The sequence below is a fragment of the Vigna radiata genome, chromosome 7, assembly GCF_000741045.1.
Source record: "Vigna radiata var. radiata cultivar VC1973A chromosome 7, Vradiata_ver6, whole genome shotgun sequence".
In the NCBI taxonomy this organism is placed as follows: Eukaryota; Viridiplantae; Streptophyta; class Magnoliopsida; order Fabales; family Fabaceae; genus Vigna; species Vigna radiata.
In genome coordinates this window covers 40,611,290-40,620,638 of record NC_028357.1, presented here as the reverse complement: position 1 = coordinate 40,620,638, position 9,349 = coordinate 40,611,290, and positions in this window count along the sequence as shown.

The following is a 9,349-nucleotide window of genomic DNA, read 5'->3' as shown; positions in this document are numbered from 1 at the left end:
TTATAAGATTGAGTTAAACTTAAAGTCTAATTCTCAAGATAGTATGAGTCATTTGAAGTTCATTGTAGTGAAATTTGTTGCCCATTAGGTCTATTGTGTCACTCATTATTGGATCACTAGGAGACTACTCGTTAATATATAGTTTCATGCTTGAGATATATATGTCTCAACATGAGGGATGTGTTTGAGATCCCACGCTAACTACGAAATCTAGATAAGACAAATTTACAATATAAAAGTCAGTGTAAACATCACATTACAAGTCAATGTATTAAGGTTGAATTAAGTTTAAAGTCCAGTTTTTATGAAAAATAAACTTATTATGTTTCAAAACTAAATTAGGTGGTCATAATCATCCATAAATATAATCCAATCACAAAAAATATGAAAAATGAGGTTAGACTTCTAAAGATAAGAAGAAAGGATAAAGAAAAAAGTATGACTATTTTTGTTATTCAATTAAAAAGGAAAAAGATGAAATTGAATGAAGATGAGAACAATTTAAAGGGTTTTATATGTGAAATAACCATCACAACTTTTGCAATTTATAGTTATGTTCATTATTATTTTCTTCCATGTAGTGATGTTGGTTTCTTAATGGGTGTTCACCAAAGTCTCACGTATAATATAAAGAAGAAAGTAGCAGGAAAATACTATAAAAATGACAAGTTTATTTAAGAGTTGTCTCCACAATTTAATAAGTCTATAATGCTTGTTGAATAATAATACTCATGGATGTAAAGTTTGAGGTGCCAATCATGTTAAATTTATTTTATGTTTTTTATTTCTGTTATTACATGTGAGTGTGTTTTTGTTTAAAGAAATTATTTTTTTATTACATGATTTCCCATCAAGTATATAAACTTATTTGCAAAAAAAAAAAAACTAAAACCCTTGATTGGTGCCTCGGAGGGTAGAAGAAGGAATGAGTATTTAAACTACCTCAGACCTCAACTCTTGAGTAATGTGGGATTATTGGGCGTGATATAAACATAAGCCCGTCAATCGAAGTTTAAAGGAATGATTGTTTATTCTTAATGTAGGGCCTAAGGAAGTAATGGTTCATTTTATAACTTCGTTATTAGTCCAACTGTGGATATCAATGTTTCTATCCCAACTTTGTTGAGTGACATCATTAGGGTCAATCACCCTTAATCCAAGACATTGTCCACTTTGGGGTTTGTGTCCCATCATGATTTTGTTCTTAAAAGGTGTCTCATAGGATGGAAGGAGAAAAAAGTATTTAAATTGTCTTAGGTCTTGACTTTTAAGCGATATGAGACTATTGGGTGTGTAGGAACATAAGTCCCCCAATCGATGTCTAAGGGGAATGAGGGTTCATCCCCAATGGAGAGCTTAAAAGATCGACAATTCATTTTTGAACCTCGTTATCAGCCCACAGTGGGCACCAATGTTCTAATCCCAAGTCCACTGAGTGACATTGTTAAGTTCAATCACCCATCATCCAATGTATTTTCCAATTTAAAGTTTGTGATTCATCATGATTTTGTTCTTAAAAGACACCTTAAAGGGTGAAAGAAGAAAAAGTATTTAAACTACCTTGGATCTTGACTCTTAAACAATATAAGACTATTAGGCGTGGTAGGAATATAAACCCCTTGTTGAGGTCTAAGGGAAATTATTGTTTATCCCTAATTGAGGGGTTAAGGGACTGATGGTTCATATTAGAACCTCGTTATTGGCTCCATAGTGGGCGCCAAATATGTTTTCATTATGCCCAATAGTTCCACATCGCTTAGAAGCCGAGGGCTAAGACAATTTAAATCACTTGACCAAATTTGGATTCGAACATTAGTGCCTATCGTGGACCGATAACAAGATTCTAAGAAGAACACCATCGGTACCTTAAGCCCTTCATTGAGGATGAACCTTTATTCCCCTTAATCATAGACACGCAAATCTCACAAATATGATAATAATAAGAACTATCAAGTTATCAATTATTAACATTTTATAAAAAGATATACACTTGACTTTATTTTAGGAAGACTCGTATATAGGGATGACAACGGGTCGGGTTCGGGTCGGATAGTGTGATACCGGAATCCGACCCAGCGAATAAAACTGTACCCGAAACCCGACCTGCTATCCGTCGGATATCCGCCTAAAAAAATTCCGCGGATATTTTAAAACCCGCGGATATCCGCGGATACCCGCAAATATTTAAAAAAATATATTTTTATAAATTATTAAAATAAAATTTAAATACAATTACAATATATATATATATATATAATATAATATAATATAAATTAAATATAAATTAAAATTTAATTTTTTTGGGTTGAATTGATTCGATGGTCAGTCGTCCTTTTTTGCTTTGTTCTCTTTTGATCTTCAATCCTTCTTGAGAATGTCATCCACTCCGATATGTTGTTGACGTGTAGAAGACACTCCGACACTCAAGATATAAAAAGGTCTAAATTTTATTATGATAGAAGAGGAAGATTGTACCTAGACATCAATTGTATATTTATAGAGGCTATGACAAGCAAGCCCATTGATTAACCATTAGTGCATTATATTTTTAGGCACTCAAATCCAATAATAAATAAGTAATATCGTATAATAAATAATTAATATCGTATATTTTGTAAAGGGTAAGACAATCTGACTTATTAATTAGTGCAGTATATTTTTAGACAATCAAACCCAATAATCAATACCGTATATTTTGTAAAGAGTAAGACAATCTAACCTATTAATACCTGTTAATTGTTAATAAATGACAATTAATTTCGATCGGTATATTTCATATAGTAAAATTTTAATTAAATTTAACCTTGTAAAATAAAATTAATGTTAATTTTAATTATATTTAACTTAATAAAATAAAAATTAAATTTTTATTTTTATTTTTTGCGGGTAGCGGATATCTGTAAGTACGGATAGTATAATACCCGCACCCGACCCGTTTATAAGCGGGTATTAAAATATCTGCTATCCGCGTGTTTCGGATAGTAAATATCCGCCGATATCAACTATCCATCACGGATTTTATCCACGGATATTCGCGGACGCAGATTTTTTTGTCATCCCTACTCGTATATGAAATTAAACTCATATTTTACACATTCATCTAATATTTCACTCCACAAGTATGATAGGATAAATTCTTTTTACTCGTGAGACACAATATTGTTTCACACCCCCTCCAAGTTATAAAAATTCCACCAACTATCACCCCCTAGTATCTTCCCTTATATGAGTACAAAATTAGTAGAATTAGGATAGTCTCATTCTTATAGTCTTCATTCAACACACATCTTAAAATTATTCAATGTTAGAAATAACTATATACATACACACATACATACATACACACACATACATACATACATACATGCATGCATGCATGCATGCATGCATACATACATACATACATACATATATATATATATATATATATATATATATATATATATATATATATATATATATATATATATCAATTAACATCCCACAATATATTTCGGTAACCTCCAAGTTTTATTCGGTCACTCACAAAATAGATTTTGACCAACAATCAAACTCTACTCGACCACATGCATCTATAGTAGATTTTGGCTAACACTTAGACACTACTCAGCCACACATCCACCTATTTTATTTTTAAACCTTAAATCATTTATTATATTTCTAAAATCTCCCAATTTCACTCAATATGCATATAAGCTCGTTCAACGAGACAATTTTAGAACTTTTCTTACTTAGGCTCGCTCAATGAACATCCTTACTCACTCAACACACACTTTTAGAGGTATATTTACCTAGCGATTACTTGACTTGCCTAGTTACCAATCTTTTATGAGTTCTCTAAATTTTAATATCTCAAATTTCGATCAACGAAGGTATTGGCTCTCTCAATGATCAAATATGAGAAGCTTTTAACCAAATAATTCTCCTAGTTAGACCATACTTTCCTAATGATCCAACCACCTTAAATTCTATAGATTTTATTAAAATGCATTTCACTTAACAAGTCTTTTACTTGCTCAGAAAGTGACCTAAACCCTATGAGCTTTGTTTATAAGGTTTATTCGGCTAGTTCTAACTTACTCAACAAGTAAAGTGACATGAGTTATCTATATTTTCATTAATTGACTTTCACTCAATAACTAATTGGTTTGCCCAATAAGTTTACTCAATTTCAGAAACTCAATTGATACATCAGATATATCAATTAATCTATTATGAATACTTATACTATTTTCTCATGTTAAATTTGCTTTAATTAGTTTAAAAGTAACTTCAAAAATACCCAATTGACTCAAAAGACGTACCCTTATTATCAATACTCATAACAAACTATCTCAATTCAGATTATTAATGAATCAAAATTTTCTTATAATATGTTCCTTTGAACTAAAAACACATGTTCCCTTTACCTGAACTCTTTCACATATACTCTAATTATGTACAGAAAAATTTGATCAACGATTTTAACATATATCTTAATAATCATAATCAAACAAAAATTAGTTTTAAACCCTTTGAATAAATTGCAAATGTCATCGTAAAACTTTTAAAAGTTAATTTTTTTGTTAATTTTAAAAAAATGATAAAAATGATCTTACTCAAAATAATTTTTTTACCCATTAAAATTGTATTACTTTAGGTCAATACTTATAAATCATTATATTTAGAAAAAAAACATAGAGATAAAAAAATTATAAAGAATATAGAAAAAAAGAGAGAATTTTAGAAAAACGGTAATTTTTATAAAATAAAACTTAACTAATTAAATTTTCTATTTATAAATTTTATATTTTAATAATAAAATATTCAAGTTCAATTTATAAAAACATCAGCATCGCTATTAACTATTTTCTATATTGTTGTATTATATGCCAAAAATAAGATTATCAAAAAGTAATTTCATTGAGTAGGTGATGGATATTTTAGATTTATAAAAAATTGGCAACGGGGAAACTTTGATTCAAAAACTATAATCCTTCATTTATTTAGTAACTAAATTTATATTAAATTTATATTGACCCACATTCTACCCCTGTTATATTCATATTATATATATATATATATATATATATATATATATATATATATATATATATTTTTTTTTATATATATTATATATATATATATATATATATATATATATATATATATATATATATAATTTGTTCAATATATTTAATTTGAACTACTATTATAAAGTTGGTAATTCAACTGCTTGAATTGAATGGGTTAGGTTTATTCTTCCCATGAATGCCCATAAAAGTTGGAACGGTTGGGCGTTTTCTTGGTTAGTGTTTCATCGATATATAAATTCTTGAGTATGACCATTTCCTTGTTTTCACATGTACTTTTTTATAATTTTGAGATAATATTAAATGTTGTTACATTTAGCTTTACATTATTCGACAATATAGATACAAATAATAATAAATGAAACTATTATTTTTTTTTTAATTTGTATATTATATTTCAAAATAAATAAATGCATAAATATATTTCATTAAATATTTTTAGAATGTAATTGCAATTGAAACTCCAAATAGTCGATAAATAGAGATAATAAAGATTAATAATTTATTTTTCATGGATACTTTTATAATTTTAAATTTGAATCAGTTTTATTTCATATTGTTTTATTTTTAAAGTTTTTTTTTTATGAAAATGTTTAAATTGATTGATTTTTTTTCTTACTAGGCTGAGTATTTTAATTACTACAAAATATGAAATTTATTTTAATATTAAGCAACATTTAATAACTTAAAAGTATTAATTGATACTTTTGATTAAAGTCTTCTATGATGTTTGTATTGATGTTGACAATCCTTTTTGTAATGATGTTAATTAGGACGATTTTTAATCGATATTTATTACAATTGTTTAAACTAAACTAAAAGGATTGCTATTTAAAAAACCTTGACCGCCTCTAAAGAAAATAATATTGGTAACGTCTATTAAAAATATATTTGTAAACATAGAAGAAAAAAAAAATCACAAATAACATTAATTGAAAAGGATGTGATTAATATTTGTAGTAAAATATTTTCGTTGATATTGGTTAATAAATGTTAACATTGTGTGAAAAATAATCTTGACTTATAATTGAAAAAATAATCTCAACTCAAACACTGTTATAATTGAAAAAAAATTAACATCTACTTAAAATAAATACATTTAATTTCAACTAAGAAAGTTATTTGTTATCAATGGGAAAATCATCATTCATGTTGATTAAGAAAACTTTTATTAACATCAATTGATATATACTATTTTTCTAAATTAATGATAAAATAATCTTAATAATCTTTACTACAAATCGCACAATCCTACAAAGTTTCAAGTACTATTTTAAAAATAAATAGTCATCACCACATAACATGCAATTCCATAAATCAACTTAATATATGCTTGACTTTAATGAAATTAAATTTACTCATAAGTCCAGATTCAAACATAAAATAAAGTAATGAACAACCTTTTTGTGTCAAAATGCACACATTTTCTATAAAATCATTAATCCCACAAAAGTCTTTCAATATTTCTTAATTATTCACAAAAGTTTTATCAACTTCCTAATTTCATATATGCATGAACAAAATTATTTATATTCACTTCAACTAAATTCTCAAATTTAACTGATTATTAATAGTATGACTTCTTTTACACTAATTCTCATGTTCTTTAAAGAATAGTTTCATGATTTTAGGAAAGCTAGAAAAGTCCAAACTTGTTTTGTTTCTAATTTCTAACAAAAATTAATAAGTTCAAATTTCACATACAAGTTTAAAATCTCACGAAAATGTAACATTCAAATTTTAATAGTTTGATAAAATAAAATATTATAAAATTAATAAAACAAAATAGATTGTCTCAATATAAATATAAATTATTAATACAATTATCAAAACTAAATATTTGTAATAATAAAATATATCTAAATTAGTTATGGAAATTAAAAGACGATCATAAACAAAATTTTGTTGCATCACCATTTTTCTAGGGATGCTTCGAATATCACCACCTCAATAAATCATCATAGTACTTATACACATACATAAAATCCATTTTAAATCTGATTCAAATAGTCAAAGAAGGCAAATTAGAGTCACACATACACACTGACTCTTGGAAGTGGTGTTCAATGCCAAACTTCTCGTTAAAGGTGGCGCTCAACGCCTTAGAGTTAAAATGTTGCAGACCTACAATATAATGATGGCACTCAATGATATCCTTACATTGCTCAATGCTAACCATTCACAAAAATAAGCGTTTATCGACACCTTGTCTTCACTCAACATTATACCCTTCACAATATATGTTGCTTAATAGTTTAAAACTAGCGCTCAACGACCTAAAGCTAAAATGCTCTTAGACATGCCAAATGAACTCACGCTCAATGCTAATCTGCCACCGCTCAATGCTGCATCAGAACACAGCAGATGAAAACCCAATGTTTTAGGAAATTAGAACCTGCTCAAAAGAACAAATTGGTATTCCCTTCTCAGTACTCTGGTACAAAAAAAATAATGTCATGACACATATTAATTAGTTCAATTGATTGTATCATAAGTTCTTCGATCAACACAACTCAACCAAAACAATTAAACACTACAAACATCCAATATCCCAATTCAACATATTAATTTCATTATACCATTCAATCATGAAATTATAGATTTTAAGATATGTATAAACATTAAAAGAATGCAATTAACTTCCCTTACCTATGCTTTAAGAAACACCAAAACCCTTCAAGCTTACAAGATGCCTTAGTTATACCTAGGAACAACACAAAAAAGACCATGTCATACCGTTATGATCACTCATTAACATACACTTATATAAATAACTAAAAAGACGCATGCAAGTGGAGAAAGATTCACATACAATAGATAATAGAAAAAAGACCAAAAAAAAATGTCTGAAACTTATACAACGAAAAAATTGATCAGTCCAATTGAAAAATCACTATTACTTCTAAAATCTTATTTTTTAAATCTTTACATAAATTATATTAGGAAAAAAAAGAAATTGAAATTTAGAAAAGAAAATTACTTTGATTTAAATTTTTATTGATCAAAATTGATCTTCACCCTGTCTACCTCTCACTGATAAATATAAGAATAACTAAAAAAAATTGGAAAGAAATTAAAAAGATATTAAAAATATACATTATGAATGAAATTTAAAAATGAATAGCTACATGATTTAAATTTAAATTTAAATTTTTAACTTTTCAAAAAATTACAACTCTTATTATTTTAAAACAAAGATCTGTAATTACATATTCAAAACGATATGTATAATTACACCGATTTAAATAGTTATAAATATAAGTAATAATATGAAAAAAAGTTGGAATGGTATAATTGTGTTTCTTATTTTAATTAAGATATTGTATATTTATAGTATTTTTGAGATTTTTAGCTAATTTTTTTATTATTATATAAAGAAAACATTTCCCTTTTCGTTTTTTTTCCATTTTTTATAACTTCCAAATTCTCACTTCTACCTAAAATAACTACAAGATGAATTAATTATATTATTCTAAGCATTCATTCACTTTAAATCAACTACCAAAAGATTAATGGGTACCTCAAATGAAAATATAAAAGCTTTTGATTTTATACCTTAATATCGCCTTCTAAAAACGTAACCCCCTAAATTCACATCTACAAAATCCTTCCGTTTTTTTTAGAATAAAATACCACTAAATTATAACTTGTAAACTTTTAAATTATTTAATTAAACCTATCAAAATATATAATATACATTTGGATAAAAAGGACTAGAATCTTTTAATTTTAAAATCAATGAAATTAGTTAACTAAAAAGCCAACGAGACTCAAAATATATAATCTAAACTAAAGTGTTAAAATACGATTAATATGACGAAAATAATTAATTTGATCATATAATGGTAAATAAACAATAAGTTTGAATTGAAAGGTGTTCTGGTAGAATAAATAGTCCAACTTTCAAATTGTGTTTCTTATTTTAATTAAGATATTCTATATTTATAGTATTTTTGAGTTTTTTAGTTATTTTTTTTATTTTGATATAAAGAAAAAAATGTCACTTTTAATTTTTTTTCTTTATTTTTATAACTTCCAAATTCCCACTTTCTACCTAGAATAATTACAAAATGAATTAATTATATTATTATAAGCATTAATTAGCTTCAAATCAACTACCAAAAGATTAATGGTTACCTTAAATGTGAAAATATCAAAGCTTTTGATTATAAACCTTAATTTCGCCTTCTAAAAATGTAACCCCCTAAATTCACATCTACAAAATCCTTCCGTCTTTTTTAATAAAAATACCACTAAATTATAATTTGTAAATTTAA